The sequence below is a fragment of the Salmo salar genome, chromosome 23 (genome assembly GCF_965601325.2).
Source record: "Salmo salar chromosome 23, fSalSal1, whole genome shotgun sequence".
Classification (NCBI taxonomy): domain Eukaryota; kingdom Metazoa; phylum Chordata; class Actinopteri; order Salmoniformes; family Salmonidae; genus Salmo; species Salmo salar.
Window position 1 is genome coordinate 53,395,594 of NC_138313.1, and position 11,820 is coordinate 53,407,413.

The following is an 11,820-nucleotide window of genomic DNA, read 5'->3' on the forward strand; positions in this document are numbered from 1 at the left end:
CCTCCCTATGGGCCTCCCTATGGGTCTCCCTATGGGTCTCCCTATGGGCCTCCCTATGGGTCTCCCTATGGGCCTCCCTATGGGTCTCTCTATGGGTCCTATGGGTCTCCCTATGGGTCCCCCTATGGGTCCTATGGGCCTCCCTAGGGCCTCCCTATGGGCCACCCTATGGGTCCTGGTCAAAGGTAGTGTACTACATAAGGAATAGTGTCCCAGTCTGCCTTTCTTTCACAACATTTTAGTCAAGGAGCCTAGCAACACTAAGCCTGAATACCACTGTGGGTAATACAGGGCTTCAGTAATAGGCAAATTACAACACAAAGCCTGAATTTGAATGCCAAATTAACAGCATTAACAAGGATCAAACCTGAATATTCAAAAGCAAAAAAAAAAAGTAGTTTTACAGAAGATTGAACACGTCAAACTATAATCATGACCATTTGAAAGAATAATGAATGATTTTCAAGTTGCCTTCAAGAGTTGAACAAACGTTCTGCACCCATGTATCAATAAGGGCTGAAACAACATGACAGCGTTGAAGGGACAGTTTCAGAACAAATGTAACAACTACACTGGGCAAGCGAATAACAAAGGACTTGATGTTCTTACCTTATATGATATCAAAAGTAAATATCTGGTCTTATTGCTGTAGTAAAGTCATACTTCTCCTGTCTGTGACTCTTGACTGCAGTGTTTTCAGTGTGTTGTGACTGTCCCCTTCTAAGCACAGACACAGACTGGTCTGTCGCTCTGAGCACACACACACACCACACACACACACACACACACACACACACACACACACACACACACACACGTATAAGTCTGAAAAGGATGCCATCTGTTGGCTACACACGAAACAGCACCTGTGACATTGAGGAAACCCCACACTGTGTGGGAGGGTTTGAGGAAAAACAGAATGTCTTGAAATGTTCTTCTACTTTTTATTTTTTATTTTATTTTAGATAAGCGTTAGTGGTTTCTGAAAAGGTCATTGGTGTTGATTGTAGGCTATACATTCATATGCCTTTTCCTGTCACTACAGACAGACACATAATGTTCCAACACAAGCAAAGTGTGAGTGAAACCAGCTGGCTAGAGAATGTGGCCATAGGAAATCTAAATCAAATCCAATTTTATTTTGGCACATTCTTTGTAAACAACAGGAGTAGAGTGACGACAAAACTCTGCAGAGTTAACATCAAAATAAATATACAGTGAATAACAATAACGAGCAAAAGTAACATGGCTATACTCAGTACTGGTACTTCCTGTATATAGCCATGTTATTACCTGGTACTTCCTGTATATAGCCATGTTACTACCTGGTACTCCCTGTATATAACCATGTTATTACCTGGTACTTCCTGTATATAGCCATGTTATTACCTGGTACTTCCTGTATATAGCCATGTTATTACCTGGTACTTCCTGTATATAGCCATGTTATTACCTGGTACTCCCTGTATATAGCCATGTTATTACCTGGTACTTCCTGTATATAGCCATGTTATTACCTGGTACTCCCTGTATATAGCCATGTTATTACCTGGTACTTCCTGTATATAGCCATGTTACTACCTGGTACTTCCTGTATATAGCCATGTTATTACCTGGTACTCCCTGTATATAGCCATGTTATTACCTGGTACTTCCTGTATATAGCCATGTTATTACCTGGTACTCCCTGTATATAGCCATGTTATTACCTGGTACTCCCTGTATATAACCATGTTACTACCTGGTACTTCCTGTATATAGCCATGTTATTACCTGGTACTTCCTGTATATAACCATGTTATTACCTGGTACTTCCTGTATATAGCCATGTTATTACCTGGTACTCCCTGTATATAACCATGTTATTACCTGGTACTCCCTGTATATAACCATGTTATTACCTGGTACTCCCTGTATATAACCATGTTATTACCTGGTACTCCCTGTATATAGCCATGTTATTACCTGGTACTTCCTGTATATAGCCATGTTATTACCTGGTACTCCCTGTATATAGCCATGTTATTACCTGGTACTCCCTGTATATAGCCATGTTATTACCTGGTACTCCCTGTATATAGCCATGTTATTACCTGGTACTCCCTGTATATAGCCATGTTATTACCTGGTACTCCCTGTATATAACCATGTTATTACCTGGTACTCCCTGTATGTATATAGCCATGTTATTACCTGGTACTCCCTGTATGTATATAGCCATGTTATTACCTGGTACTCCCTGTATGTATATAGCCATGTTATTACCTGGTACTCCCTGTATATAGCCATGTTATTACCTGGTACTCCCTGTATATAGCCATGTTATTACCTGGTACTCCCTGTATGTATATAGCCATGTTATTACCTGGTACTCCCTGTATATAGCCATGTTATTACCTGGTACTCCCTGTATGTATATAGCCATGTTATTACCTGGTACTCCCTGTATATAGCCATGTTATTACCTGGTACTCCCTGTATATAGCCATGTTATTACCTGGTACTCCCTGTATATAGCCATATTACCTGGTACTCCCTGTATATAGCCATGTTATTACCTGGTACTTCCTGTATATAGCCATGTTATTACCTGGTACTCCCTGTATATAACCATGTTATTACCTGGTACTCCCTGTATATAGCGATGTTATTACCTGGTACTCCCTGTATATAGCGATGTTATTACCTGGTACTCCCTGTATGTATATAGCCATGTTATTACCTGGTACTCCCTGTATGTATATAGCCATGTTATTACCTGGTACTCCCTGTATATAGCCATGTTATTACCTGGTACTCCCTGTATATAGCCATGTTATTACCTGGTACTCCCTGTATATAGCCATGTTATTACCTGGTACTTCCTGTATATAGCCATGTTATTACCTGGTACTCCCTGTATATAGCCATGTTATTACCTGGTACTCCCTGTATATAGCCATGTTATTACCTGGTACTTCCTGTATATAGCCATGTTATTACCTGGTACTCCCTGTATATAGCCATGTTATTACCTGGTACTCCCTGTATATAGCCATGTTATTACCTGGTACTTCCTGTATATAGCCATGTTATTACCTGGTACTCCCTGTATATAGCCATGTTATTACCTGGTACTCCCTGTACATAGCCATGTTATTACCTGGTACTTCCTGTATATAGCCATGTTATTACCTGGTACTTCCTGTATATAGCCATGTTATTACCTGGTACTTCCTGTATATAGCCATGTTATTATCTGGTACTCCCTGTATATAGCCATGTTATTACCTGGTACTCCCTGTATATAACCATGTTATTACCTGGTACTCCCTGTATGTATATAGCCATGTTATTACCTGGTACTTCCTGTATATAGCCATGTTATTACCTGGTACTCCCTGTATATAGCCATGTTACTACCTGGTACTCCCTGTATATAGCCATGTTACTACCTGGTACTTCCTGTATATAGCCATGTTATTACCTGGTACTTCCTGTATATAGCCATGTTATTACATGGTACTTCCTGTATATAGCCATGTTATTAACTGGTACTTCCTGTATATAGCCATGTTATTACCTGGTACTTCCTGTATATAGCCATGTTACTACCTGGTACTTCCTATATATAGCCATATTACCTGGTACTCCCTGTATATAGCCATGTTATTACCTGGTACTCCCTGTATATAGCCATGTTATTACCTGGTACTCCCTGTATATAGCCATGTTATTACCTGGTACTCCCTGTATATAGCCATGTTACTACCTGGTACTCCCTGTATATAGCCATGTTACTACCTGGTACTTCCTGTATATAGCCATGTTATTACCTGGTACTTCCTGTATATAGCCATGTTATTACCTGGTACTTCCTGTATATAGCCATGTTATTACCTGGTACTCCCTGTATATAGCCATGTTATTACCTGGTACTTCCTGTATATAGCCATGTTATTACCTGGTACTCCCTGTATATAGCCATGTTATTACCTGGTACTTCCTGTATATAGCCATGTTACTACCTGGTACTCCCTGTATATAGCCATATTACCTGGTACTCCCTGTATATAGCCATGTTATTACCTGGTACTCCCTGTATATAGCCATGTTATTACCTGGTACTCCCTGTATATAGCCATGTTATTACCTGGTACTCCCTGTATATAGCCATGTTATAACCTGGTACTCCCTGTATATAGCCATGTTATTACCTGGTACTCCCTGTATATAGCCATGTTACTACCTGGTACTCCCTGTATATAGCCATATTACCTGGTACTCCCTGTATATAGCCATGTTATTACCTGGTACTCCCTGTATATAGCCATGTTATTACCTGGTACTCCCTGTATATAGCCATGTTATTACCTGGTACTCCCTGTATATAGCCATGTTATAACCTGGTACTCCCTGTATATAGCCATGGTATTAGCTGGTATTTTTCTATTTAACCTTTATTTAACTAGGCGAGTCAGTTAAGAACAAATTCTTATATATGATGATGGCCTACCAAAAGGTGATCGGTGTCCGTATACCGGGACAGTGGAGCTAACATGCTCTAATGTGATCAGCATGACTGTTGTAAGTAACAGCAAACTTTCCAGGACATAGACATGTCTTATATGGGCAGAAAGACTGGTCTATCGTTGTCACCGCACGAAGAGGAAAAAAACAGACTTACCCCCATCGCGACGTCCCCCAAAGGCTAACTTGCTAGCCCCGGTCTGCTAACTGCTAGCCCCGGTCTGCTAACTGATTGCTTGCCTGCCCCGGTCTGCTAACTGCTAGCCCTGGTCTGCCAACTGCTTGCTTGCTAACCTGGTCTGCTAACTGCTAGCTTGTTTAGCCCCGATCTACTAACTGTTAGCTTGTTAGCATCGGCCTGCTAACTGTCTGAATCGCCGTGTCCCCAGTCAGCCCAACCAATCACTGGACCCATATGTTCACTTGGCTACGCATGCCTCTCTCTAATATCAATATGCCTCGTCCATTACTGTCCTGGTTAGTGATTACTGTCTTATTTCACTGTAGAGCCTCTAGCCCTGCTCAATATGCCTTAACCAACCATGTTGTTCCACCTCCCACATATGCGATGACATCACCTGGTTTAAACGTCTCTAGAGACTATATCTCTCTCATCATTACTCAATGCCTAGGTTTACCTCCAATGTACTCACATCCTACCTTACCTTTGTCTGTACACTATGCCTTGAATCTATGCTATCGCGCCCAGAAACCTGCTCCTTTTACTCTCTGTTCCGAACGTGCTAGACGCCCAGTTCGTATAGCCTTTAGCTGTACCCTTATCCTACTCCTCCTCTGTTCCTCTGGTGATGTGGAGGTTAATCCAGGTCCTGCAGTGCCTAGCTCCACTCCCACTCCCCAGGTGCTCTCATTTGTTGACTTCTGTAACCGTAAAAGCCTTGGTTTCATGCATGTTAACATTAGAAGCCTACTCCCTAAGTTTGTTTTACTCACTGCTTTAGCACACTCTGCCAACCCGGATGTCTTAGCCGTGTCTGAATCCTGGCTTAGGAAAACCACCAAAAACCCTGAAATCTCCATCGCTAACTATAACATTTTCCGCCAAGATAGAACTGCCAAAGGGGGCGGTGTTGCAATCTACTGCAAAGATAGGCTGCAGAGTTCTGTATTACTATCCAAGTCTGTACCCAAAAAATTCGAGCTTCTACTTCTAAAAATTCACCTTTCCAGAAACAAGTCTCTCACTGTTGTCGCATGCTATAGAGCTCCCTCTGCCCCAGCTGTGCCCTCGATACCATATGTGAACTGATTGCTCCCCATCTATCTTCTCAGCTTGTGCTGCTAGGTGACCTAAACTGGGACATGCTTAACACCCCAGCCATCCTACAATCTAAGCTTGATGCCCTCAATCTCACACAAATTATCAACGAACCTACCGGGTACAACCCCAAATCCGTAAACATGGGCACCCTCATACCTTTATATCATCCTAACCAACTTGCCCTCCAAATACACCTCTGCTGTTTTCAATCAAGATCTCAGTGATCACTGCCTCATTGCCTGCATCCGTAATGAGTCTGCGACCAAACGACCACCCCTCATCACTGTCAAACGCTCCCTAAAACACTTCTGCGAGCAGGCCTTGTAATTCGACCTGGCCGGGGTATCCTGGAATGACATTGACCTCATCCCGTCAGTAGATGCCTGACTATTCTTTAAAAGTGCCTTCCTCATCATCTTAAATAAGCATGCCCCACTGAAAAAATTTAGAACTAGGAATAGATATAGTCCTTGGTTCACACCAGACCTGTCTGCCCTTGACCAGCACAAAAACATCCCGTGGTGTTCTGCATTAGCATCGAATATCCCCCGTGATATGCAACTTTTCAGGGAAGTTGGGAACAAATATACACAGGCAGTTAGGAAAGCAAAGGCTAGCTTTTTCAAACAGAAATTTGCATCCTGTAGTACTAACTCAAAAAAGTTCTGGGACACTGTAAAATCCATGGAGAAACAGAGCACCTCCTCCCAACTGCCCACTGCTCTGAGGCTAGGAAACACTTTCACCACTGATAAATCCACTATAATTGAGAATTTCAATAAGCATTTATCTACGGCTGGCCATAATTTCCACCTGGCTACCCCTACCCCGCTCAACTGCCCGGCACCCTCCACAGCAACCTGCCAAAGCCCCCATCGTTTCTCTTTCACCCAAATCCAGTCAGCTGATGTTCTGAAAGAGCTGTAAAACCTGGACCCGTACAAATCAGCTGGGCTAGACAATCTGGGCTCTCTCTTTCTAAAATGATCTGCCGCCTTTGTTGCAACCCCTATTACCAGCCTGTTCAACCTCTCTTTTGTATCGTCTGAAATTCCCAAAGATTGGAAAGCTGCCGCGGTCATCCCCCTCTTCAAAGGGGGTGACACTCTAGACCCAAACTGCTACAGACCTATATCTATACTACCCTGTCTTTCTAAGGTCTTCGAAAGCCAAATTAACAAACGGATTACCGACCATTTCGAATCCCACTGTACCTTCTCCGCTGTGCAATCATGTTTCAGAGCTGGTCACGGGTCCACCTCAGCCACGCTCAAGATCCTAAATGATATCATAACCGCCATCGATAAGAGACAATACTGTGCAGCTGTATTCATCGACCTGGCCAAGGCTTTCGACTCTGTCAATCACCACATTCTTATTGGCAGACTCGACAGCCTTGGTTTACCAACTACTTCTCTGATAGAGTTCAGTGTGTCAAATCGGAGGGCCTGTTGTCCGGACCTCTGGCAGTCTCTATGGGGATGCCACAGGGTTCACTTCTCGGACCGACTCTCTTCTCTGTATATATCAATGTTGCTCTTGCTGCTGGTGATTCTCTGATCCACCTCTACGCAGACGACACCATTCTGTATACTTCTGGCCCTTCCTTGAACACTGTGTTAACTAACCTCCAGACCAGCTTCAATGCCGTACAACACTCCTTCCGTGGCCTCCAACTGCTCTTAAACGCAATTAAAATAAATGCATGCTATTCAATCGATCACTGCCCGCACCTGCCCGCCCGTCCAGGATCACTACTCTGGACGGTTCTGACGTAGAATATGTGGACAACTACAAATACCTAGGTGTCTGGTTAGACTGTAAACTCTCCTTCCAGACTCACATTAAGCATCTCCAATCCAAAATTAAATCTAGAATCGGCTTCCTATATCGCAACAAAGCATCCTTCACTCATGCTGCCAAACATACCCTCGTAAAACTGACCATCCTACCGATCCTCGACTTCAGTGATGTCATCTATAAAATAGCCTCCAACACTCTACTCAGCAAACTGGATGTAGTCTATCACAGTACCATCTGTTTTATCACCAAAGCCCCATATACTACCCACCACTGTGACCTGTATGCTCTCGTTGGTTGGCCCTCGCTTCATACTCGTCGCCAAACCCACTGGCTCCAGGTTATCTACAAGTCTCTGCTAGGTAAAGCCCCGCCTTATCTCAGTTCACTGGTCACCATAGCAGCACCCACCTGTAGCATGCGCTCCAGCAGGTATATCTCACTGGTCATCCCCAAAGCCAATTCCTCCTTTGGTCATCTTTCCTTACAGTTCTCTGCTGCAAATGACTGGAACGAACTGCAAAAATCCCTGAAGCTAGAGACTCATATCTCCCTCACTAGCTTTAAGCACCAGCTGTCAGAGCAGCTCACTGATCCCTGCACCTGTACATAGCCCATCTATAAATAGCCCATCCAACTACCTCATCCCCATACTGTAGTTATTTTTTATCTTGCTCCTTTGCACCCCAGTAGCTCTACTTGCACATTCATCTTCTGCACATCTACCATTCCAGTGTTTAATTGCTAAATTTTAATGACTTCGCCACCATGGCCTATTTATTGCCTTAACTCCCTTATCTGACTTCATTTCCACACACTGTATATATACTTTTTGTTTTCTTTTGTTCTACTGTATTATTGACTGTATGTTTTGTTTATCCCATGTGTAACTCTGTGTCGAATTGCTATGCTTTTTCTTGGCCAGGTCGCAGTTGCAAATGAGAACTTGTTCTCAACTAGCCTACCTGGTTAAATAAAAGTGAAATAAATAAAATAAAATAAGCCTAAATTATTGTTAATCTATCTGCACTGTCCAATTTACAGTAGCTATTACAGTGAAAAAATACCATGCTATTGTTTGAGGAGAGTGTACAATAACAAAAAACTTAGCACGGCAACTGGTTTGATACATTCACCTCTGAAGGTAAATAATGTACTTACATTCAGTCATCTTACTCTGATTTGTCATCCTGAGGGTCCCAGGGATAGAATGTAGGGACTGGGTTCTACAGTTTGAACCCACTGCTGTCTCTGGCTCCACACCCGCCCCGCCCAGCCATCTAGATGTGTGAAAGTTAGTCTATAAGCTAATAATCCATCATGTATTACATTCCTGGGACTGTGTAAACTAAAAATGTGTATTACCATATCATTGTTGTATGTTCTCTATAGTTATGTACTTGAAAATGTATCAATTGGGCAGACTTGATACAGAATATTGTCCAGTATTGCCATGCTTCACTGGATCAACCTGAAGCTTTGCACACACACTGCTTCCATCTAGTGGCCAACATCTAAATTGCGCCTAAACTGCAATATTATATGATGGCCTTTCTCTTGCATTTCAAAGATTGATAAATAAATAAACACGTTTTTTTCTTTACATTTACACAAACTTCAGTGTTATCTTTCAGATAGAGCAGTAGTAGTGTAACAGGGTAGGTTGCGTCCCTCTCTTCGCCCCAACCCGGGCTCGAACCAGGGACCCTTGCACACATCAACAACTGACACCCCACGAAGCATCGTTACCCATCGCGCCATAAAAGTCGCGGCCCTTGCAACGCAAGGGGAAACCCTACTTCAAGTCTCAGAGCGAGTGACGTCACTGATTGAAATGCTATTAGCGCGCACCACCGCTAACTAACTAGCCATTTCACATCGGTTACAGTAGCACCACCTGGTCAGAAGAGGCTGGAGCCTTCCAGGATGGGGATGTGATCTGCCCTCCATTTCCTGCAGTCCACGATCAGCTCCTTTGTGTTGCTGACATTGAGGGAGAGGTTGTTGGGAAGGGCCTGTAAATAATGATGTGTTGCTGACATTGAGGGAGAGGTTGTTGGGAAGGGCCTGTAAGTAATCATTTCTCTCTTAGTCTACAGTAGTAATACCACCACCTGGCTAGCAGAGCAGTAGTAGTACCAAAACCTGGCTAGCAGAGCAGTAGTAGTACCACCACATGGCTAGCAGAGCAGTAGTAGCACCACCACATGGCTAGCAGAGCAGTAGTAGCACCACAACATGGCTAGCAGAGCAGTAGCACCACATGGCTAGCAGAGCAGTAGTAGCACCACCACATGGCTAGCAGAGCAGTAGTAGCACCACCACATGGCTAGCAGAGCAGCAGTAGCACCACCACATGGCTAGCAGAGCAGCAGTAGCACCACCACCTGGCTAGCAGAGCAGTAGTAGCACCACCACCTGGCTAGCAGAGCAGTAGTAGGACCACCACCTGTCTAGCAGAGCAGTAGTAGCACCACCACATGGCTAGCAGAACAGTAGTAGCACCACCACCTAGCTAGCAGAGCAGTAGTAGCACCACCACCTGGCTAGCAGAGCAGTAGTAGTAGCACCACCACCTGGCTAGCAGAGCAGTAGTAGTAGCACCACCACCTGGCTAGCAGAGCAGTAGTAGCACCACCACCTGGCTAGCAGAGCAGTAGTAGCACCACCACCTGGCTAGCAGAGCAGTAGCAGCACCACCAGGCTAGCAGAGCAGTAGTAGCACCACCACATGGCTAACAGAGCAGTAGTAGCACCACCACCTGGCTAGCAGAGCAGTAGTAGCACCACCACCTGGCTAGCAGAGCAGTAGTAGCACCACCACATGGCTAGCAGAGCAGTAGTAGCACCACCACCTGGCTAGCAGAGCAGTAGTAGCACCACCACATGGCTAGCAGAGCAGTAGTAGCACCACCACCTGGCTAGCAGAGCAGTAGTAGCACCACCACATGGCTAGCAGAGCAGTAGTAGCACCACCTGGCTAGCAGAGCAGTAGTAGTACCACCACATGGCTAGCAGAGCAGTAGTAGCACCACCACATGGCTAGCAGAGCAGTAGTAGCAGCACCACATGGCTAGCAGAGCAGTAGTAGTACCACCACATGGCTAGCAGAGCAGTAGCACCACATGGCTAGCAGAGCAGTAGCACCACATGGCTAGCAGAGCAGTAGTAGCACCACCACATGGCTAGCAGAGCAGTAGTAGCACTACCACATGGCTAGCAGAGCAGTAGTAGCACCACCACATGGCTAGCAGAGCAGTAGTAGCACCACCACCTGGCTAGCAGAGCAGTAGTAGCACCACCACATGGCTAGCAGAGCAGTAGTAGCACCACCACCTGGCTAGTAGAGCAGTAGTAGCACCACCACATGGCTAGCAGAGCAGTAGTAGCACCACCACCTGGCTAGCAGAGCAGTAGTAGCACCACCACATGGCTAGCAGAGCAGTAGTAGTACCACCACATGGCTAGCAGAGCAGTAGTAGCACCACCACATGGCTAGCAGAGCAGTAGTAGCAGCACCACATGGCTAGCAGAGCAGTAGTAGTACCACCACATGGCTAGCAGAGCAGTAGCACCACATGGCTAGCAGAGCAGTAGCACCACATGGCTAGCAGAGCAGTAGTAGCACCACCACATGGCTAGCAGAGCAGTAGTAGCACCACCACATGGCTAGCAGAGCAGTAGTGAGCACCACCACATGGCTAGCAGAGCAGTAGTGAGCACCACCACCTGGCTAGCAGAGCAGTAGTAGCACCACCACATGGCTAGCAGAGCAGTAGTAGCGAGCGGGCACCACCTGGCTAGCAGAGCAGTAGTAGCACCACCACATGGCTAGCAGAGCAGTAGTAGCACCACCACCTGGCTAGCAGAGCAGTAGTAGCACCACCTGGCTAGCAGAGCAGTAGTAGCACCACCACCTGGCTAGTAGAGCAGTAGTAGCACCACCACATGGCTAGCAGAGCAGTAGTGAAGCACCACCACCTGGCTAGCAGAGCAGTAGTAGCACCACCACATGGCTAGCAGAGCAGTAGTAGCGAGCGAGGCACCACCTGGCTAGCAGAGCAGTAGTAGCACCACCACTGGCTAGCAGAGCAGTAGTAGCACCACCACCTGGCTAGCAGAGCAGTAGTAGCACCACCACATGGCTAGCAGAGCAGTAGTAGCACCACCACATGGCTAGCAGAGCAGTAGTAGCACCACCACATGGCTAGCAGAGCAGTAGTAGCACC

At 45.3% G+C, this 11,820-nt stretch overlaps 1 protein-coding gene across 4 annotated transcripts in view; it reads right to left on the reverse strand.

Moving 5' to 3' along the window:
• Positions 1-743, reverse strand: part of dapk2b (death-associated protein kinase 2b) — a 55,747-nt gene extending 55,004 nt beyond the window's left edge. For 3 of the 4 annotated variants that reach the window (XR_014382381.1, XR_014382380.1, XM_045705948.2), the window contains exon 1: positions 610-743. The gene's annotated coding sequence lies outside the window, so the exon portion shown is untranslated. The remainder of the gene's footprint in view (positions 1-609) is intronic. The other variant, XM_045705949.2, reaches the window with a different exon arrangement.
• Positions 744-11,820: the final 11,077 nt, after the last annotated feature.